This window comes from Corvus moneduloides, chromosome Z (genome assembly GCF_009650955.1).
Source record: "Corvus moneduloides isolate bCorMon1 chromosome Z, bCorMon1.pri, whole genome shotgun sequence".
NCBI lineage: Eukaryota > Metazoa > Chordata > Aves > Passeriformes > Corvidae > Corvus > Corvus moneduloides.
Genome location: NC_045511.1, coordinates 74,480,557 through 74,503,521, shown reverse-complemented (window position 1 = coordinate 74,503,521; position 22,965 = coordinate 74,480,557). Strand labels below are relative to the sequence as shown.

General features: G+C 48.2%; 1 pseudogene; it reads left to right on the top strand.

The window, feature by feature from the left end:
* Positions 1 to 3,248: 3,248 nt before the first annotated feature.
* Positions 3,249 to 11,375, top strand: LOC116438295 (annotated as a pseudogene).
* The last annotated feature ends 11,590 nt before the right edge of the window (positions 11,376 to 22,965 follow it).

Below are 22,965 nucleotides of genomic sequence, written 5' to 3'. Positions count from 1 at the left end.
AATTTCTTCCTCCTGAGGTACCTGCGCTCTTAAACGTCCCTGGAGCGCTTCCACTAGCTCAGCTCACTTGAGGGAGGATAACCATCCTGGCACACCTGAGCAGCATGTCCAGGAGACAGGGTTACCCAAACCAGGCCATCACAGCTTCAGGTTTGACAAGACTTGTGCACACATCACACAAAACAGTTCATGCAGATATTCAGTGGAGGCTGCAGAATGTGCAGAGAGATTTTAGTCGGGGGGGAGCAGCACTAGAACAACCGGAGATAGATGCTGTTTGCAGACAAACAAACCCAAGTGAGCAAACACAAAGAGGCAGAAGCTGCTTGTGAAGTTCAGCAAAGAACCATTTCAGACCAAGTTCATCCCAAAACTAAGGTGCAGTTTCAGGGCAGTTACCATGACTTCTTGCTTTGTGGTTCTGGTTTTTTTGTATAAAAGACTTTATGTTCTTCTCTCTTCTTACCCTCTAAAGTCCAGGGACTAAGGTGGCCCCCTCAGTGTTGGTGAGCAGGTTTCAAAACCTGGGTTTTGAATTCACTGGACTCAAAAGCGTGGATGCTCTGTACCTGCTGTTGCAGTAAGATTCACTTTGCCTGATGGGATTCTACCTCCTATGCAAATATTGTTAGTTATGTAAAACTTGGGGTCTACGTATACTAGGTTAAAACCAAATCTGTAAGGAGGAAGAAAGGCATGAAGATTCTCTTCCCCATTCTGTAGCCAAGGAACCCAAGAAATACATGCTAAATTCACTGACTTATTACTTGTTTCCCAGGAAGTTCTCACTTTTATCAGCAATGTAAGTCCAAATACAGACTCCAGGTAAATTGGTCAGAAAAATGTACGTTTATTTCTTCAGCTTCTACTCTTCATGGTGCTGTGGTTAGACCAAGTAACCTACAACACTGGCAGGAACAGCCTTTGCCACAAGTACAGTATAGAAGCAAACAGCAAAGGATGGGTTCAGCACCAGCAGTTAGTTCCCAGAAGATCAGCAATGGCTTGGCTGCTGCATGCCCACCATGTCTGCATCACCTTAAGGGACATTGCTGTCGCAGGTGTTGGAGGAAAAACTGTCTGAGCATCTGAGATGGAAAGGTGAAGGCAGTGACACAGCTGTGTGCCAATCCGAAAGTGAACATTGTGTCTTCCTACGCTGCAAGGAGATCCTACATGCTAGCAGAAGAGCACAAAGGACAGTTTCACCTGAAACACACACTAATGTATTGCAGATATACTGAAAATATTTATCATTTCTAGCAGCTTCTCAAAAATAAGTCAGTTTAGACTGTTTGAACGTTGCCCCTGTTGCACGTAATACCAGGAGACTAGTGAAAAAACAGATTTACGTAAGGCATATTTCGCTTTCAGAACTGACTGCTCTTTTACTTGGAACTGGTAAGTAGTCACCAGTAGGAAAAACATTAAAACTGCATTTTCAAAGTGGTAAAAACTGTGATTCAAAAGCTACAGTGCCAGGTAGGGAAAAAGGAAAGATATGCAACAGCAATAATACTTTAAGTCATCAGGCCTGTACATTGAGTGATGTTCTCTACCAATTACTTCTAAAGGGGAAAGGATTAATTTTAAGAGAAAAATCTTAATCTAAAACCACATACCACAGTTTTAAGGATTTTTCTTTCCTAAAAATTAACAACTTTTTCTGTTGTTAATTATTAAACCAATTTTTGGCCCAAACACTGAAATAGAATATCCATTATTTGCCTTGTGGTGTTTGTAACTGACATTAAATTAAATTAGGGTAGAAAACTGGGAATGAGTCATGCTGCCAGACACAAGATAAGCCCACTTCTTTTCAAGTTTCAGTATCCTTAAAACACAGCTAAGGGTAACTTCTCATTCTTAGCCACAGAGTACTGTGGAAAAGTCAACGCAACCGTAACCATACTACAGGGGTGACTAAACATTCCAATGCACAATCCGCTTTTCAGCCACCTGCTTCCTCATCTCTAGTAGGGCACAGGTCCAGTGTCCGTGTGTTTCTCAGAACTCACAGAGATTACAGAGGAGCTCTTCAAAAAGAGACTTTTCTGCATGAAGCAGTGCACAGACAAATGAAACATGGGGAAAGATGTCCCTTCTTTTCTGAACTCCTGTCTTCTCCTTTTTGCCTATTCCTTAGAAATGGTGTTGCAATTCGGTCGCTGGGATAAGTTTTACAAGAGTTGTTACACTGCGCTTAAAGCAAGACAAACCCCATCCCACCGAGGTGGATCATTCGTAATTCAGGTACTGTTTTAAGCTGTTGAAGATGAATTGGGAAGAGATTTTCTAGGTAGTGGGTTTCAATTTTTCTGAGAAAGCCAGCACACAGAGGAAGAGATGACAGGGCATCTCTAAACCACTCCGTGCAAAAGACTATTCCAGAATGTGGTGAGACCAACAATCCTTGGGTCACCCATAGGCCAGGGACTGAAGTGACAGGGCAGGGCTCCTCACAAAGGGACCTGGAAGGAGGGCAAGAGAAGGCAGTGTTAGCTGGAACTCAAGACAGGCTGGATGTAAGGAGAACATCCCCTCTGTGTGTGGGATGAGCTTATGCCACAGCACCAAACATGAGCCCGCAGGGTAAAATGATGTAGAGACATAAAAAAAAAAAAAAGGGCATGAATTAAAGAGATGGAAGAATTAGGTCTATTTTTTCCTGCTACGAACAGAAAAATGTTTCCAGTTCCAGAGAGAATTTAAAATAACAAGTGACACTAAGCACAGAGGATTGGAAGATCACCTTGCTTAGTCTCCATTGAAAAGACTTGGCTGCAGGAGGGATTTTGCATTGGAACTCTCCCCAGACTGGGGAAAAAAAAGAAGAGAAGAAATGATTCCTGAGGAAAGAAAAAGGCAAAATCTCTCGGAGAGACACCAGCGTGAGTTCACTACAACTCTAGGTCATTAATCCCTTGGGGACGGCAACATCCATCCACGGTGCAGGACTTAAGCTTTGATGGCAACGCTGACAAAATTGCTGCCCCTTCCTGTTGCTGCTTCTGACTCCAGAGAATGAGAAATGGGCCAAATGTGCCCAAGACAGGCAGAGACAGTGAGACAGAACCAGCCAGTTAGCTGGAAAAGAGGCAAAAAGCAAGTCCTCAAGTGTCTCCTTTTCATCATTTCCCCTGGTCTTGTTGGACCAGTCTGCTTTGAAGTAGGGAACTCTGTTAGCAACCCCAAGCAAAAGAGTGAAGCTACTCAGTCGAAGATCTTTTTCCTCCCTCCCTTCAGCCATGCGGAACACAGAGAGATGCGGCTGTCACTTGACACATAGGAACAGTTTCCCATGGGATTCCTCAGTTCGGACCCTTTCTGAAATTTGCTACGCTTGCCTTGGTGGTTTGGGGTCGTGCTGCGAAGCAAAGGCAGAAGGCCGATTCCAGGCAGAGAAAGCAAGGGTTTGCCCCGTGCCGGTCCGTGCCGTGCCCGGGCAGCGCCCCGGGAGCCGCCCCGCCCGCGCTGTGCCCGCAGCCCCGGCTTTGTGCCGCTCGTTCCCGCGCGGGGCCGAGCGCAGCGCCCCCCTCAGGCCGCGCGCCGCCGCTGCAGCTGCGGCCGTTGCGCTGCGGCCGTTGCGGCGCCAGTGGGCGACAGGCGCGATGGCCGAGCTGCCGCTGCCCGCCGGGCTCGATGCCAGCACCTTCCCCGCCAAGCTGTGGCGCCTGGCGAACAGCCCCCGCGTCCGCTCCGTGCGCTGGGACACCCAGGGCCGGGGGCTGCTCATCGACCGCGCCCTCTTTGAGCAGGAGCTGCTCAGCCCGCCCGGCGCCGACGGGGCGGGCAGAGAGAGAGGGGCGGCGGTCCCGGACTCCTTCAAAGCCACTCACTTCGGCAGCGTCGTGCGGCAGCTCAATCTGTACGGCTTCCAGAAAGTGCTGGGTTGCTTTGGCGCGGCTGTGCCGGGCGATGCTGGGCCCATCGTGCACTTCCAGAATCCCAACTTCCGCCGCGACCGCCCCGACCTCCTCCTGCGCATCAAGCGCCTGACCAGGGCCAACAGGTAGCGGCTGGCAGCCGGGCTGGAGGTGCGCAGCCGCCAGCGCAGCCGCTTCCAGCAGCTCAACACGGAGCGGCCGCTGCTGGACTTCCTCGCCGGGCACCCCCCCAGCGCCGGTGAGACGGGGTGGGAGCTGCGGGCGCGGGGGTGGCGTGGCGTGGGCTTTGGCCGCGGGCCCTGCCCGTGCTGGGGCCGCTCAGCGCGGCTGCCCCGGGCGGCACAGGGGCTGTCCTTGGGCAAGGCAGCTGTGCCGGCAGGGCCCGGCAGCGGTGCCGGCTGTGCCGCGCTGCCGGGGGCTGCGGGACGGTCCGGCCGGGGCTGCGCTCGCCACAGCCTGGCCCGCTGGGCCTGCAGCTGGCCCAGCCCCGAGCTGTGGCTGGCTCTGCTCCTTGCCCGGCCCTGGGGTTGCTTGGGGAGCTCTCCGTGGGGGTGTGGAAGCCGAGGGCTCGGTTGTGGTCCCGCCCAGCTGCAGGGAGCCTCCTGTCCCTTTGGAGCAGAGGGAAAGACCCAGCAGTTGGGTTTCTGGCAGTTGCCTCCTGCCAAGGAATTGCAGTGGGACGGTTTTCCCAGACGGTTGAACGAGTAGGGGAGAGCTAAGTAGACAAGAAATTGGTTGTTGAATAGCCCGGGAACATGTTGGTTTTTTTTTTTTCTTCTTTGTAATCCTGCTTGGGGGGATGGGAGCTTTTCCCTGACAGAAGTACAGTTGCTGCCGAGGGAAGCATACCTGGGAACCAATACTGACCTAGTCTTCCCTTTGCCTCCTTTCCTCTTCCCTGCTTCCTACACAGCTCCCTCATACCAGCACCTCGGTGCTGTCTCACCTGAGGGTTTAGAGCTGCCTCCCAGACCTCCCAAGGCAAGTCCTGGTGCTCAGGAGTCTGACGCTTCCCCACCACCTCCCAAGAGAATGTTTGCCACCTCTGGACTTTCTGGGGTCTCATCAGAGGAACCAGGCACATGGAAATTTCCACTCAAGCGTGAGCTCATCATTCCACTGGTTCGCATGGACCTTAAACGCCACCCTGAGCTCATGGTTCCCCTGGTTCCTGTAGACCATCAGAGAACTTCCGTGGCCCTTCCACAGAAGCGCAGCTGCACATCTTCAGAGCAGCACACCCCAGCCTACAGCCCATCAGGTAGGGAGAGAGTTTGTACCCTTGCTTTTCAAACAGGTCCTGGAAAGTGACCGTTTGAAGTCTTTTTGCACAGTGCTCTGTCATGGGTAGATCTCAAGTGAGAATCAGGTAGAAAGTGTCAAGTGTACGGGGAAGCAGCACCGTGAAAACAAAGCCAATCTCTGTCTGCTTTTGCTGTCCTTCCTCCAGATTTGGAGGGTGTTCTGGCCGTTTTCCAGGCAGCCTCTCTGTAGGGATGAAAGGGAGAGGCAAAAAACATTGGTCCACAAGCGGTCAGTGTCAAGTGCACCCCCATCTTCCTTGGAATGAAGCCCAACTAGGATGCTGACAGGATATTGCAGAGGTTGCAGATTGTCTCTCCTGCAAAGAAGGCTATTAAATTTCAGGGAGCTCTGTGTGTCCCCAGAAACGCTGCAGCTGCAGAATACGGCCTCACCCACAAGGTTGCTTTTTACAATACAATCACAGTTGAATTTTAGCATGTGTGTCTGCAGATCTGGGCTCTTCCTGGGTGCATCCACTTTCTGTGGTCTGTTGGGATGAGAAACTCAGAAGCAGCCACATCCAAAAGCTGCTGGGGAGATAGAAAAGGCTGAGATTACAAAGTCTTTGTGTGTAGATCAGTTTTACAATCCATCCTTTAATATACATACCCATCAATTAGAAGAAATACTGTTTGAGAGGAAGAAATCAGTCTTCCAATCCCCTGGGAAGTTGGAATACATTTCTGGAATTGGGTTTGCTGTGTGCTTCCTGTGATGTTTGCTGCAAGGCAGCAATAGAGCTCTGTGTCCCAAAGCCACATTCTGGAGCCTGACCAATGTGTTTGGATTCCTGCAGCCACACCGGGCAGTTCAGCCCCCAGTGCTCCACGTGGCAGTGCTGGTTGGGCAGCATGGACGGCCTCCAGCTGGGCTTGGAATAGTCCTGGGCAGGAGGAATTGCCACCCCTTGATCTTGACCTTGTTCTTGAGACACTGGAGGAGATGCTGTCACCATCCCTGCCTGAAAGGTGTCCCTGTGCTCAGGTAACTCCATTGGGTGGGAATGAACGGGGCTGGGCTGAGAGCTGTGAATGTTGTTGCATGGCTGAGAAGCAAAGGCTTCTTGGATTAAGCTTTGAATGGACAAGGAAGGATTTGCTTGGTCAAGCAAGATTCCAAAAGAAGAGGGAATGGAAAGTCTCCCCCCTTAGTGAGGATGAGAGGTGTGAGCCTGTGGTGGCCCGGTTTGGGTGCTCCTTTTGCTGGGAAGAATCCCTGGTGCAGGGGCCTTTGTGGTGATGCTCTGTAGGTTCTAAGAGGCTCTGTGTGATGGGAAAGAAGAGAAGAGTGTGGGGAGAATTTGCCACTGAAGGCAAAGTGTCCCCTGCAGGGAGGGGCATGCGAGAGGTGCCTCTGTTAGAGCAGCAGACGTGGGCTCTACCTGTTTTGGGTGGGAAGGCCAAGGCAAAGCAAGGGCTGGGCTGCAGCTGCTGCTGCTGCTGCTGCTGTGTGAGCTGTGCCGAGCCGAGCGTGCAGGCGCTGCCAGAGCCGTGCTTGGGGATGGGCTGGAGCTGCAGCTTTCTTGTCCTCTCAGTAGCCTGGTGCCTCCATTCCAGTTTCTATCTGGCAAATCCTCAGCTGGGCAAACTTGCCAGTCTTGCTCTCCGTGTTCCAGAGCTCAGGCACCTTCCTCTTGGGCATCTCTGTGGGAAGAGATGTGTGCTCCCATGCAGTCCCTGCAAAGCTGCAGCTGGATGTGACTGTTCTGCTGTTGTGCTCAGGGCTGTGGAGGGAGGGGCACATCCCTGTGCCAGGAGCTGGCAGGACTCTTTCCTTAGTGCCCACTGCATGTGTTCAGTGTCAACTTTGTCAGCTTTGGCAGCTTTTGGACTGTGTTTGAGAAGTCAATCTTCTCCACTGTTGAAGGCCTTTGGGGTGCAGACTTTGTTAGGAACAAGGGATGAAAGTGTGTGAGCAGTGGAGCTTTTAGGGGGCAGAAGTGTTGGTTTTGAGGCCCCATGACTTGTGTGATTGGTGAGCAGGACAATGATGATGCTGGACATGAAAGGGTTAAGGACTCCTTGAAGCCCAGGGGCTGCTTCTGTGTGGAAGAACAGTTCAGTCAGGGACCATGAGTCCTTGTGTTTGCCGGATTCCCTCTTTGACTTAGGAATCCCCTTCCTCTTAACCCTTGCCTCTTCCCAGCCTTGCCTGGAGTGTTCAGTTCCTGTGGTGGCACTGGCCTTTTTGCATATTATTATACAACTTTGCCAAAGAATTTCTCTGTTTTGTTTAATATGCAGACCCACTGCCTGCTGCAGATATATTAGCCAGGAAGGACAGAGTCAAGGTGGAGTGTGGGATTTTTTGGGATGCCCAATATCTCATTGCCAAGTGTGATGAAGTTCTGTCTTCTGTAAACTCAGACACAGCAGTTTTCAAGAGCATTTTCTTCTTCAAGAGAAGAAAATGTGGCAGGCTCTGATCTACTGTGTCCCTGCAGAAAACAGTGAGTGATCTTTGGGTTTCTTTCTTTCTGGTTTTCTTTTCAGGTCAATCTTAGTGTTGCCCCTGAGTCTTCAGGAGGGGAGGCTGGGAACAGGGCTGCAGCAGAAGGAGCTTTGCCTGGCGCCATGAGCTGCGGGAACAGTTCCCTGGAGCCCGAGGAGCCTGGTAAGGAGAGAGCCCACACTGCTTTAGAGAGCTCTGAGGCGGCTGCTCTGAGCCTGCCTCTGGCAGGAAGGGAGATGAGAAGAGTTGAGTTCCTGTCTGCAGGGTTGGTGCTCCCTGGTGCCTTTCGTTCAAATCCTGCCCTGGCACAGCCTCCCCGAGCCCTGCCCTCCACGCTTTTCCAGAGGCACTGACACCGAGTGCTGTGCTGTGGCCAGAGAGCCGTGAATAACCCTGACCCTGTGGGAGTTGTGTCACCAACCCGGCTGTCCCAGTTTTGAGCTGAAGTCCGTGGATGAGTTTGCTGCAGGGTGACAGTGCTCTGGAGGCAGCACTGAGTGACTCTTGAAGCAAGAGAGCAAAACCCCAGCAAAAAGTCAATGTAGAAGTCTGAGCTTTTTGTGTCAGCACATTAAATCAATGTAGGACCAATCTGCTGGTAGCCCTAGTGAGCCACGTTAAAAATACAAGCAGCAGAAGCTCAGAGGCCAAACAAATCATAAACCACAGGGATTTATGATTTGGAAAGGAAAAACTTAACTTACCCCAAATTAGCGAGAACTAACAGGAGAGAGAGAGCACCTTGGATCTGCATTCTTGAGCAAGGCTGGTGCAGCCTGCAGGCCTCATGGGGAGCTCTTTCCCTCCCAGCTCTTCCTGCCAGAGCTGATGGTCGAGTTGAAGCCGCTGTTGCTCACTGCAGAGGGCAGTTTGTAGGTCCCAGGTAATGGAGCTGGTTCATAACCCAGCTCACAGCACCCTTCAGCTTCAGCCGTTTCAGTGAGGACTGAGGTGTCTCTGTCAGCACAGAGGAAGAACAAGGCTGGGCTTCTGTGTGGGAGCTGGGACTGTCTGAGCTTCAGGCTCTCGTTGGTGCCATTTGCACTGCGGGTGCTGAGACTCTGTCGGGATACTTCAAACCTTTGGAGGTTTTGCAAACTTGGAATGCTCCCTGTTCTCTAAAGAGCAGCCTTCAAACTCCCAAGTGAGAGTCTGCCTTTCAGGTCACCTTTTACAGTCTTTGATAGAAAGGCAGTTACTTCCAAAAGGAGAGATGCCTGAAGGCCTATATTGACTCAGTGTTCCTTTTGCTTCCCAGATATCCATCTGATCTACCTCTCCAGGAGGGCTGCCTTGCGTGGGAGGAAGGGACCGAGGGAGAGCCTGTGACCATCGGGCAGGTGGAATCCCTCTGTTTGTAGCTAGATTTATAGATGTCTATAGTTATAATTATATATCCATATAGTTATTTATAGTATTTATACTCTACTTATTAGTTACATATAGTATTTATAGATTTATACAGTTGTGTTTATAGGTGCATGTATTTATAGATCTGTGTAAATTTATATAGTTATAGATATGATATAATTGTATTTATACATAGGCAGTTACAGTTATAGATTTGCAGTTATAGTTATATATGTGTAGAGAAAAATTTATATATATATAAGTTGTATTTATAAATGTACATAGTTATATAGTTAGAGATATTTGGGTGTTTAGATACATAGATTGATGTTTATATAGGCCTAGGCTGCATTCTAAGCTCCTTCTGCCCTCAGCCACCTTTTTAATCTCTTGTTTTTCCCCCTGTGCCCCCTCTGTCCCCTCTTCCTGTGCTGGCTCCGAGCTGGCGGCCGGGCCGGGCGGAGCAGCAGCTGCAGCCCCGGTGTCCCTGGAGCGGTGGGAGCTGCCGGTGGCCGCAGGCCCTGTGCCCTGAGGAGCTGCTGGAGGACGGTGAGACAGAGGGGGCTGAGGGCGCTGAGGAGGCAGTGACACTGAAAGGACGGTGACCTTGAGGTGCTGGTGGGACTGGGGGGTTTGGGGGAGCAGAGGGCGAAGTGGCACTGAGGTAAAAGGGAAGTGGCACAGGCTGAGGGGGTTGGCAGGTCTAAGGGGACAGGATGGATCTGAGAGGACTGAGGGGCATGAGAGGACTGTGGGGGTCTGAAGAAACGGAAGGCGGCTGTGCGTTTGCCAAGGGCATGGCAGGGCTGAGGGGATGGAGGGGGCCAGCAGGGAGCACGGAGAGGTCCGGGACTGCAGCTCTGCCAGGCCTTGGAACCAATTCCAGAGCCTCCACTTTTGCCACAGCTGCCTTGAAGACCTTGAGAAGAGCCGGAGAGTGACGAGAACCAGCAGGGAGAAGCGGAAGGCCGCCAGCAAGAGCAGCGAACGGGGACCTGCTGCTGCCGCCCGAGACCCTGGGTGAGGCCCCAGGGCTGCTGAGGCAGGGTGGGCGTGAGGGTGGCGTGGGCTTTGGCCGCGGGCACTGGCCGGCTGGGCAGGAGCGGGCCCTGCCCGTGCTGGGGCCGCTCAGCGCGGCTGCCCCGGGCGGCACAGGGGCTGTCCTTGGGCAAGGCAGCTGTGCCGGCAGGGCCCGGCAGCGGTGCCGGCTGTGCCGCGCTGCCGGGGGCTGCGGGACGGTCCGGCCGGGGCTGCGCTCGCCGCAGCCTGGCCCGCTGGGCCTGCTTTTTCTTTCTAACCCTCCTGGGGAGGCTCTGAGATTTCCTCTTCCCCGATGGAAGCGCAGGTGCTGCCAAGGGAAACGTCTCGATCCTGACTCGGTGTTCCCTTTGCTTGCCAGGTGTCCCATCTGCTGTCCCCGTCCAGGAGAGCTGCTCTGCACGGGAGGAAGAGACCGAGGGAGAGGCTTTGATGATGGGGCGGCTGGAATCCCTCTTCTTGTATCTCTGTTTAAAGATGTATGGACTTGCTCATAAGATAGTGACCATTACATGGATATTTATATGTAGGTTGCTATTTGTATAGGCATATTTGTGTATGTATGTTGTTATATTTATGGGTGTATGCTATGTATATATATACATATATGTTTGTAATTATATATATGTGTATATATCTATCTAAGTATATATGTATGTCGTTATATCTGTGTTAAGTTCTGTTTCCTATGTATACTGTTTTCTAGGTATCTATTTCTATTGATGTAGTTATAGGTATATGGCTACTTAAATAGGTATAGTAGTATTTGGTTAGGTATATATGTCTATTTTTATATTTTTCTATGTATATTGATCTATTTCTAGGTGTAACTATATTTACATATGTGTTGAGATGTACAGCTATATATTTGTATTGATTTAGTTGTATGGATATGTAGATTGGTATGGTTGCCTATAGATAGGTTTGTTGTATGTATCTATTTATAGATATAGTATGTAATATCTAATATTTAATCTATATTTCTATCTGTATATTGTGGTGGTTATAAATGTCTTTTTTCTATTTAAATGTGTTTATTGAGTTATTAAATATTGAATTTTCTATTTAAATATGTGTTTATTGAATTATTAAATATGCTGTTTATTGAGTTATTGGCATAGGGCTAATTAGAGAGGGATATTGATATTTTTCTACTGATATATGGGCTGTACGCTTGTAGTAGTATGCAATAAATTAAGTTGTTAACCTTCAATTGATCTTTGTGTATAGCGAGTTGCTGTAGAGGTTGGCAATAAATTAATTCTTGTTAACGGAAGTTGGTATTTGTATATTTTTACCTTGCATTGTTGTAGAAATCTAATAAAGAACTTTTTTTAACTTAAAGTTAGATCTGTAGAGTTCTATATTGTCAGTGCAGGTGTAGCAATCTGCAATAAATGACATTTGTCAGCTGAGATGAGTGTTCTGCCATTTGTGCTCTCCAAAGCAATGAGCAGATGTCGACGTGAGGACGCTGGAGGCTTTTGGCCATGAAAATCCCCAGCCGTGCCCAGCAGATCCCCCGGCTGCAGCCAGGCTGGGCAAGGGAACGGCACCTTTGGCATGGCAGCAGAGCCACACGTTGGCTACAGACTCGCTGCAGAGGCCTGCTGAGAAAACGGGACTCCCCTGAGCGTAGAACTGCAGCCAGGAGCCACCCGGCGAGCAGAAATCGTGCACAATGAGCACAAGAAAGAAAATGTGGCCAAACAGATGGGATGATACTGTGGGAGCCTGATTAGATGCCCTAAATCACCGCTGTCTAGGCATGTATTCAGCAACAAGAATGTGTATCAAATTCCTTCCATGAAAGATAGGATTGCACTTTCCCCTTCATTTACCTTGCTGTGCAAGTGGAAGATGTCCTCGTTACTGAGAATTTTTGCCCTTCAGCACCTCCCTCACTCACATTAATTAAAAGATTACGTCCTACAACGTGTCACCATAAATGAAAACAGCCCTGGCCTCGTGACAGTGTTTGCAAAGTCTTCCCTCCTCCTGCCCCTTCCTGTCCAAGCTCTACCTGAGGTGAGTGAGAGCTCCAGGAATTCAGGAGGGTGCAGTACCACCACAGGTGGGAAGGTTTTGCAAAGCTTCCGAAGTATCAGGAAACTCTGGCTTCTTCCCCTGGAGTATTTTTCTGCTCATGAAGGATCTGGGAGGATGCTGTGCCTCCAGCTCACTCAAGTAAAGTTTGTTTTCTTCATGGCTTGAGTAGATGAAAAAGAAAATTGTAATTTTTAAAGTGAAATTGGGGGTTTGGTGCAGCTGAGTTTGCTTCACGATTTGCTGTGGAAAGTAGAGTAAAAGCTTTGAATTCCCAACAGAAGCTGACTACCGGCCCCCACAGAGACTTGAATGAGGCCCAGGTGTGCTTGCTGCACACTGGTGGTCCAAGGGAAAAGTTGGGAAAAAATCCCCTTTTATTGCAGATGGAGCCTCTGTGTACTGTTGTCTGAAGGGCTGTCTGTGGTAAAACATGGTAATCCAGCCAGCAACTGTGGATATGGGAGCTCTAACAGCAAGCTGCTTCTCCAGAGCGAGGGACAGGGCCAGCCCCAAAGGCTGAAAGGTGTTCTGGGGACTGGCGGAGGTGCTGGAAGGCCAGGCTGTCCTTGTGCAGGGATGGCCTTCAAAGGGGCCTTCACACCTTGTGCTGCTGGCAAAGGGCAGCTGGTGGCCTTCCACAGAACGCTGCTTTTGTCCAGGTCTTGGAAATGTTCCAGCCAGCATCAAGTCCTGCTACTCACACCAGCCCCTTTCCAAGCAGGAGCAACTTTGTGTAGGCAGCCTGACAGCGTAGTGGCAGGGGAAGAAAATACGCAGCGGAGTGTTATCAGCTCTCTGTCAGAAGCTGCATCCACAGTCCCTTATCTCTTCCAGTTGTCTCAGACGTGGAGGAAGCAGCGGTAAATCACTGATCCTGGAAAGGAAAGCGGAAGGAGCAAAGGCAGTAGCTGCTCTCTGGGGTCTTGGGAGCAGTGAGAGCCATCCAAACTAGGACCATTGCTGGGTTGTGGAGATGAGAGCGACCAAGCCGGCAATCCTCTGCATGCGACTGCAGCCATCTGTGAATAGGAGCATGGAAATCTGACCTTGTAAAACAGAAAAGGTGTCCTTGGGTATTTGCCCAAGCTTGGATGTGGTCTGAGCCACCTGGGCTAGTGGAATGTGTCCCTGCCCATGGCAGAGGGGCTGGATCTAGATTGTCTTTAAAGGTCCCTTCCAACTGAAGCCCTTCTCTGAGTCTGTGAATTATAAACCCATCATGACAAAGAGAACACAACAAATCTGCGTTCCCTGCTACGTTATTGGAGCTTGCTGTAGTCACTTGTGTCACCTGGAGACTGCTTTGTATTTGGAGAGATTTTCATGGTCCTGCAGTATCTAGGTGTGACTTTCCCCGGTTCCGAGCGACAACAGATGCCAGAACAGGCTATTTGCAAGCACAGAATTGGTTAAGCTGCCTGTGAACCTGATGGCAGAAGTGTGTTGGTGTTATTGCAGCGTTTACCCTGGACAGGTGATACTTGGTTTTCGTTCTGAACGTGCAATGTTCATGCACAATGCTTATGTATGCATAAATACTGGCTTTAAGTCCAAATTCCCTCTTCACACAAGGACGTGCAATCCATCAGAAATATTTAACAAGGAGCCATATTCGCTTTGGGCTTGATGGTATGGCTTGTTCAAAGTGTGTGACGAGTAATGGTAGCCCTAAGAAATACCACTCTTGTTAATTTGGGTTTATCCTTTATCAACCCTCTTGCACAGAAATCACGTACTTACAGCAGAGACTAAATGCAATTCCTTAATACAGACGAGAATTGTGCAATCCAGGCAGATTAAAGGGGGAGTGTTCTGTTGCTGTGAAAAGACAATCTAGATAACCTGTTTGCTGTACGTCCTGGAGAAGGCTTTGCAGTTAAGAATGAAAAGGAAAAACCCGTTTCTCTTTCTTAAGACGTATCTCGAAAGAGCTTTTTGTATTACCAGAAGCAGCTACACTGATATTGACCTGCACAATTATAAACGCACAACAACCGCTTACATAACTTAACCTGGCCATGATTTTTAGCTGCAATTCCAAAATCTCAGAAAATATGTTTCTATACTGTAAACAATGAAGGAGAGCGGAAATACCAACATTTCTCATTAGCCTTTTGGCTTGGAAAGACCATTTAATTTATGCTCCCTTAGCTGTCAGCCTAAACTCGGCTGTGCAAACCTTAGGTTTGTGTTGGGCCTTATGTACTTCTTTAGCATCAGCTTAGGTGCAAACCTGGTATAAAACCCTCCAGGCATCACACTGATTTAGAGTGACAGAACTTCACTCTTCCAGCACGGAATTTCCTTTCCTTTACTTGCTCCTGCAAGTCATCGCCACAGTGGAAGTGGAATCAGTGCCTCGCTCTCTGGATGTGGTAGGATTTTACACCTGTCCTGACAGACAACAGGGACGCAAATTTGTTTTCAGCATACCATTACATCTAAATCTTTGGTTCGAGAGCAAAAGGAAAATGTTCATCTAAGAAGTAATTTTTGCCTGGATTTTTTGACATGAGGACAACCTGGGGTCTGCTGGCAAGAGCAACACTGTCCCTGTGGGTATGAACCTCCCTGAAGGATGAAGAGACTGTTGCCACAGAGGTCACATCTGCAGGATGAAAACCCACCGTGCCATTAATTTGATGCAAACTAAGCCCAAGTGGCCCAGCTCTTCATCCTCAGCACGGACTTGCCATTGCAGAGATGTTATTAGCAGACTCAGCTCTTGTTTACAAGTGGTGTTAAATTGTCAGACAAATCAGCCAGCCCTCCCTCTCTTGTCCTTCTTGGCCTCCGGCCGCCGAGCTGCTGCTGAGAAAGGGAGAGGCAGAGTCCTTCCAGGTAAACAGAGATTTCCAATGGGTACAGACTTTCTCCTTTCTTTTGTTTTCCAGTGACAATAGAGGGGTTTGTCTTCAATCTCTGCGTCAGCAGGGAAGTTGTGCTTGCCCATCATGCCTAGGATCTGAACAACTGGGATTTTTAAATTTTTAAAAAACCCAGAGTGACGTGACCTTCTTCAGGAATCTGGAGAGAAGAGTCAAAAGGGATTCCTGGAATGGTGTCATAAGCACACAGTGGTATTAAACATATTTCGATAAAAAGGCATAAAAGCTCATAAAGCGTATAGAACTGATGTAAAGCTAATCAAAAAGAAGTATTTTCTTGTAATAAACAGTGAGGATTGCAGATCACAGGAAAAGAGGTTTCTGGTGGGAGGAGCACAGGTTTTAAATGTAGGACCAGCTCTTGAGGTTTGATTTGTTTCCTCTTTCAGACTACAAAGAAGTCTTGGTGTTTCTGAGTAGAATCTGGTGCCAGAAGTTTGAGAATAGGGTGTGATGAGATCACCAGAGTATTTTACCTGTATCTAGGAAGAAGCCCTGCAGAGCTTCCCTTTGGCTTGGATTGAAAGTAGAAGTCCTGTTTTTACCAAGAATATTGGTCTCTCTGTGTTTTGGACAGAGCAAAAGAAAACAACAAACTGCCTGAAGTCTAAAGGTGAAGTGTGTCACAGAGGACTAAGAGTTCACCAAGGCAAGAGAGCCCCATGTCATTTAAACTGTTCTTTCCCTAATAACAATAATTTCCCAGTCCGTGTTGATTTCATCAAGCACCAGCAGAGTAAGTCAGATTCTCTTTTCTTGTTCTGGCCTTTCACATATCACTAAGGAAAGGTGAGGCTGTGTTATTCTCAGCTAAATTTTAAATTCTTCAGAAATCAAAACTGAATTCAAGTCAGGTTCATAAACACTGTAACTTACAGACTTCTTAAAAGCTTGTATCCTTTTATATTTACCTGGAGATTTGAGCTCATTCCTTGACAAGAAGAAAAGGCTACATATGGGACTAATCCTTTTTTGGATATGAAACAGTTTTCAGCAGAAAAGGGGAGAAAAAGGCCTTTGAACACATCTTTACTGACAAGAAAGGTGGCTGCTGCAGCAAATACTTATCAGGACAAAAAGGCATGGGCTGTCATTTTCTCTTCTTACGTGTGCATGAAATAGTGGTATGAAGCCTCTGTTTTCAAGACTATAAAAACACACAGTACAATGTGAATCTCTAGTTAATGTCTTTAACAGTGCAACTTATGCTGGATTCTAAGAGCTCTGTTTAATTCCTTTAATGCTCTGATTGTTCCTGTGAATGTTCAAAAGCCATTAACCATAGCACTCAGTGTTTGGCAGATATTTGGTCTTGAAGGAAAACTTTTACTAATTTTTTTCCTATCTCTTTTAAAATTCACAGTGTTTAGTTAATAGCAAGAGCTAGAAAGCAAAAGCATGTGGGAAAGGGCTACTTATTGTAGCAAACATATCTGTTGTCAGAAAATGTCCTTTAGATAAAATCAGAATTTCAGAACTCTATCCACTCCCTCTCTCCCTCTCTCCCTCTCTCCCTCTCTCCCTTTCCCTTTCCCTTTCCCTTTCCCTTTCCCTTTCCTTTCTCTTTCCTCTTTCTTTTCCTTTTTCCTTTCCCCTTTCCTGTTTCCCCTTCCCCCTTCCCTCTTCACTCCTATTGTCTCTTCTTTTCACACACAGAGGCTTTTATCATCTGTCCCCTTCCAAGTAATTTACCACCCCTTCATTAACTCTGCCAGATGCTGTTTGAAGGTGTTCTCTGCATTCGCTGAGAGGCTCTCACAGCACTACCAACAACAGCTGTGAAGCCAGAGTGGCAGAATTTGTCATTGCTACCCCTGGAGTGGAAATATCAGTAGGAGCCCATGCTCTGCCTCCTCGTGCTGACAAATCCCTGGAATCCCTTCTGCTGTGCTCAGGGTCTGTGGCAGCACTACCAGAGAAGACAGAGCATGTGGCAAATCCTCAGGGACACCTTGGGCTGTGGCACTGGACAGCAGGACCCTCTCTTGGCCAACGGTCAGTTCTGCAGAGAGGTATTGCCATGCTCCTCAAAACACTCCTTTCTTTTCTGGGGAAATCCCTTCCGCTTCCGTCACTTACGACTCTGAGGGGGGCCAAAGACTCAACGCTCTTTTCCTGATAAAGCAGATGATGGGCAGTTCTTCAGCCCATGGAATAACAAATAAATTCTTTTGACCTAAGTAGCCTCCAAGCACATACTTTGCAAGGGAATTACTTCCCCACTCATGGTGCACTCTCCCCCTTCTAACAAAATCCCAGTGCTTGCTGCAAACAGCCCAGGATATTTTCATGAATAGCTCATAAAATGGCTCACAATCAGCCTCTTGAAAAAAGCAAAGTGTGTTTTCTAATATAACCAATTAGTTCGAGTTTTGAATGTTTTGCATTTGCAACTGAGGCCCTGTAAGCAATTCTAATTGTTGTCAGTAGGTGAGGTACTTATGAACAAAGAATTAAGTTTTACATGGCATTTCCTCATGGGTAATGATCATAAAAAAGAATGGATGTTCAGAGGGTGTGTTCTTGTAATGTGATATGTTCCAGGTATGACACACACATACACACACACAGAGTACAACACCTCTCCTTTATACTTTTCTTTTATAAATACACAGTTTTAAGAATTTGTAAATTTTATTTGGCACAAAAGGTCAAAGATTCTGTAGTAAACACCTGTCTAGCCTCCTGGACCTCCAGTTTGGCCATCCAGGGCCATAGGGTGCTACTTCAAAAGCTATTTTTCAGTCAACAGTAGCACACATAGGCTCCAGGGCACCAACCTGCCCTCTTTGTGTGTCTTCCACAAAAGAGTTTCTTCCAGTTCCCAAATGCCAAAAATCATGTATTTTTGCATGCAAAATATGATGACTTTTGCTGATATTAGTAACTTTTCAAAGGGCCAAAGCTGATTAAGATTTCTGAAGTTTTACAAAATAGAGATGTAAATGTCACAAAAAGCATAGTAAGAACGAAGGTGTAATCATCCTGAAAAAAAATCCTCTCTTTCTGAAGTAGTCATAGAATCACAGCTTGATGCAGAGGCAACTGACACCGCCTTACCCTGCCAATGAGCCATGCTGGAAATGCAGAGCACGTCAGCCCCAAATCTGGTTCTCTGGCATGTTTTTATGTGCAGTTGTCTCCAAAATCTGCAGCAGCACAAGCAAAAGCCACAGCAAAGCCCATTCTGAGGATGGCTTGCGGGATCCTCCACACCTCTTCCGACTGCACAGGAAAAGCAGGTTCTCCCACAGCAGCAGGCTGGTGACTCTCACATCCCCTCAGCCTCGTGCTGTGCTGTCACTGTGCTGTACCTTCTGTGTTCTGAGCCAGGAAATGTGACACTGGTGCTACCAGGGACATGATCTCTGCTTTGGCCAGACACTGCAGTGTCTCCAGGCTCCCCTGGGCTCTGTCCAGCCCAGGCCACTGCAGCCCTGGGGCAGCTGTCTCACAAGCAGGAGAGCACGTCCTGCTTTGGTGCAGCTTCTCTTCAGCTCACAGTGCCAGGAGTTATTTTTGGGGGAGGTGAAGCCCCCTGGCTGCACCGCTGCTGGGGCAGAGCGCAGGGACAGCACAGGGACAGAGGCCAGCCGGGGCACAGGTCACCGCAGGGTCCCTCAGCTTCATCGGGTACAGACAGTTCTGGAGACAACAAAATCCCCAGAAAAACTGCAGAACTGGGAAGCAAGAGGACAAAAAGGAGCCTGTGGGCAGACTTTGAGGAGAAAACCTGCAAAAACAAACTCAGGTGGACCCAAGGCCAGCTAGGAAGGGGTTACCACCATCAGTGTGTACCCCTTCCCGAGGCAGAGGAGGAAACCCCCACCAATACCATCACAAACCTCCCAGCAAGAGAGCCAGGACACTGATGGCTCCCTGGGAGCCCCAGGCTGTGGCTGCGAGCTGTGGGACCTGGGAAAGCGTTTGAAGGGCCAGCACAGCACAGGGAGGTGCTGAGGGTGTTTCTGTGCTCAGTTCTCACTGCTCTACCAGGGCTCTTCAGCACCAGTTCACCCCAGGGCTGTGTGACCGGCACAAGTGCTCCAGGGGTGACACCATCGCTGTGTGTTATTACAGCTCCTGCACACACTCATAAGCCAAATGCATGGCATTTTTACCAGGCAGTTCCTTTTTCTTTTTGATAGTAAGGAATTTAAAGGGTTTAATGGTGATTTATTTGATTTAGACATTTTGTAACGAGCATACTGAAGTAAGAGGTTGGCACTAAATTTTGAATCAATGCCATAATTATAGAATGCGTTCCCAAATGAAGTCAATGAATATCTATTATTTTCTACTCCCATTGTTTGAGCTGAAATGTGACTTGCACTCCATTTATTGCAAAATAGGAGATATTTTCCAAACCTTCTTAACATTTATTAACAATGTTTACCAATCTTTTCATTTTAACCTAATCTGCTCTTTGAGACCAAAATATATATAAGCCTTCTGAACAAAAAAAACATTTAATTTTCTGCATTTTAGATCACATCACATCTAAATTCCAAGTAAAACATGTCTGAGCTTCACTTCTCTCTTTCTGACTGCACCCTGCCCTATTCAAAGGCATCATGCAAACATCATTTAGTGCACCATTCTGGATGGTTTGTGGAGTTGCAGACTGGTGCGGGGAGTGCAACACATGTACACACATCAGTGCCAACTGTTCATGGCAACCTCAAACTCAAGCTTAATGTTTCCTTGTCCCAACAGTTGAGCAGCGACATAAATTCAGCTCCCATGAATCCAGAAATTGTTTAAACCAACATAAAATGTGTAATTAACAAATAGGCACCCTCATCATTGTTCTGGTGATTATGAACAGAAAATCATGTCCTACAGGAACTGGAAATGTGTAGGCTGTGCTATGGGGAACACTGGATGTTCAGATGGCAGAGGCACTAGAAATACGCAAAAAGTGCTGGTTTCCGTCTTATGTATTTCTATGTTACCTCAAATTTACGGACAAGAAGCACTTTGCTCCTATTTACAGCACAGCTGAGTGTGCAGCCCTTTCATACTGTGAAAGAACATGACTCTGTCAAGGGAATGTCTGAATGGTTCATGAATCTGAAGAACAAATTGGCCAGATTTCCCTTTATCTCTTGCATCTCAGTATCACTGCCCTTTTGTAAGAAGCCAGGCATTTTCTCTCCCCCGTCAGTGGCCGGGCTTGTTTCTCTCTCATCTGTCTGCCAGCACATAGCCATGGACTTGGAGCTCTTCACCTCCAGGAAGCTGGCTCTGGCTGGGTTTGGGGGACAGCTTGGCTATTGTTGACCTTGCAAGCAGCACTTGTTACTCCTGGCGTTTTCTGGGAAGAGCTGAGAGCAGCACTGGGAATGTTCTCTGAAAGAGCCTCAGCCTTCTGCCATGTGCTGCTTCCATGGAGCAGATCCAAGGATGCCACGTGACCGTTGGGTTTTCATCAGACACGACGCTGGGAAGGCAACTCACCCAGTGTCCTGAAACTGAAATGGGATGAGGGCTGACCCTTTGTTCTGCCCTCCAGAGAAATGCAAGCCCAGGAACTGGTGGCTGCACCTCAAACCACATCTGTCACCAATGTCCTGAACTGGGGCATTTACCCCAACTCCCCCTCCATGGGGATTCTCCAGCAAAAGCCAAGATCAGCTTCTCTCGCGCTGTGTTATGAACTTGTTGGCTGGAGGGCTGACCCAAAGCATGTGAAACGGCGCCGCACCAATGCCATGGGATCTCAGGGGTTGTGTTTACACAGCCTCACGTGTCAGTGCTGATCAAGAACTCTGTGCTCACCTCACCTCAATGGACATGTGTCCATGTGCAAGGAACACACCTGGAAAAGGTGGGCAGAGGGCGGATCCATGTCATGTTAGTGTCAACTGCTCTAACTGATGGTAGGCCTGGAAAGCTGGACTCGATGGTCTTGGAGGTCTTTCCCAACCTTAATGATCCTGTGATTCTGTGACTGTTGAGGCACAATTTTGGCCATATTGCAGGAAATAGAATCAAACACAACAAAAACCAGAGGAGGTTTCACACCACTTCAGCCTGATATTTCATGCTGTATGCCTGGTAGCATGCTGAGACACTTTAAGATGTCTAGCAATGTTATGTTTTAAGGTGACAGCACCAAAAATATTTTCCAAAAATGGCCCAGTACAATTTTATTATCATACAAACATCCAAGGTAAGGAATGCATTTTTGAAAAGTAGCTCATTCCAAAGCCATTTCTTGTATTGTCTTGTGTTGTCAAGGATACCAGTATTTATGGTAAATGCCTTCCATAAGCAAGCTCTGACTCTGCTGTAACAGGAAATAATCAGAGACTGAGTTATGTTTCTGTAATTTGCCCCAGAAGGTTTTGTAATCATACCATTGACACAAGAGTACAGCTACTTTTGGGGTCCGTCTTGCTTTCAGTGCCCTCTGAGTTCTACCTAGCAGCCGAAGGAGAATGCTCTGTTACAAATGAAAACTGCTGTCTGAGAACAGCCCACTGATTGCTGGCAAACATTAAGGCTTCCATTCTTCATTGAAAAGGCAGCACTGGTGACCAATATTCTGCTCTGTGTGTCCTCACAGCTGATCTGCTGGAAGTCTGACTGTCCAAGAGAAGCTTCCTTACTTGTCAACCAAATGTACCAATGTCCAACAGCTATCAGCAAAACTTCGTCCGAACTATGAAATATTGGGAATTCCCCAATGCTCTTTTTTGGGGAATTGACTGTAATTCTGACTGCAGCTGGGTCAGTTATACTGAATCCAGTGCAGCTTAACCGTAACAGACACCAAAAACCTGTGCAAGAGCATCTAAGTCCTAAAGCGGCCCCTGGATCCAGAGAGGAATTTCCCTGGAGTCTCAGAATGACTCACCATAGGTCAAAGGACGAGTCAAGCTGAAAGATGGGCGCTGCTGAGAGGTGCCAACAGCCAGCAGTTACCAACAGGTGTAACAAAAGAGGAGGCTCTGTGTGCTTTTCCTGCACCCAGGTACTCGCTCCCATCTCTGCCCTGCATTGGATCTGCATCGGCGTGAGCACAGCTGGGCACTGAGGGAACTGAGAAACAGCCTGGGAAAGAGGATGGTGAAGGTGGCCCTCTGCTCCAAGGATACAACCACAGAGCAGCCCAGGGTGGGAGGGGCCTCAGAGGGTTCAACTTTTTGTGGGAAGGGGAGGGAGCGCCGGAGAGCTTGCCTGGAACCCTGTCCAGCTGCATCTTGGAAACCTCCAGCAAGGGGGACTCTGCCACACCCCTGGGAGGTTGTTCCAGCAAATGCTTGCTCCTACTGGTGCTTTCTCATGTTGACACAAAACCCCTCCCAGTGTTAGCTGTGCTGTTGCTCCTTGTCTTCCCCACGTGGCTCTTTGTGAGCAGAGATGCTCTGTCCCCTTTGTATCTCTGCTGAAAGTACTGGAAGAATGTGATGAACCTCGTGTTCTCCAGGGAGAACAGAGCCAGCTGCTCCAGTCTTCCCTCACGGCACAGGTTCTCCAGCCCTTTGATCACCTCTGTCCCTCCTTTGGACCCTCTCCAGTCTGTAAGAACAGCAGGGGGAGAACAGAGCCCTGCAAGGAGAACCATTGTCCAGTTTCAGTGGAAGCACAAACTTACCCTCAGTCAATGTGACCTTGGCTGTTGCTGGAACAGTTCAGGAGATGTTTGGAGGGAGCAGGAATGGAAAAGGAATAATAAAAGTAAAAACAAAAATATCAAAAGGAAACGGAAATGGAAATTATCCCTAGTGATACTTTTCTACCGAGAATTTCTGGCAGTGGAGCACTGTTCCAGCAGGCACCAGAGAAACAGGAGCAATTATTTCTGCAATGAGAACTTTGCCTATTGTGCTAACTCTGTCCTCCACTGCTCAGGCTCCATTCAGGCTCAATGGCTCGTTTGTAAATCATCCAGTGTTCCTTCTTTCCGGAAGGGACTGATGACACAGTGTGTGGTTAGCAGTTTCCCTTGGACAAAGCAGGATATGCTTCTTCCTGACTGACCTGAGTGG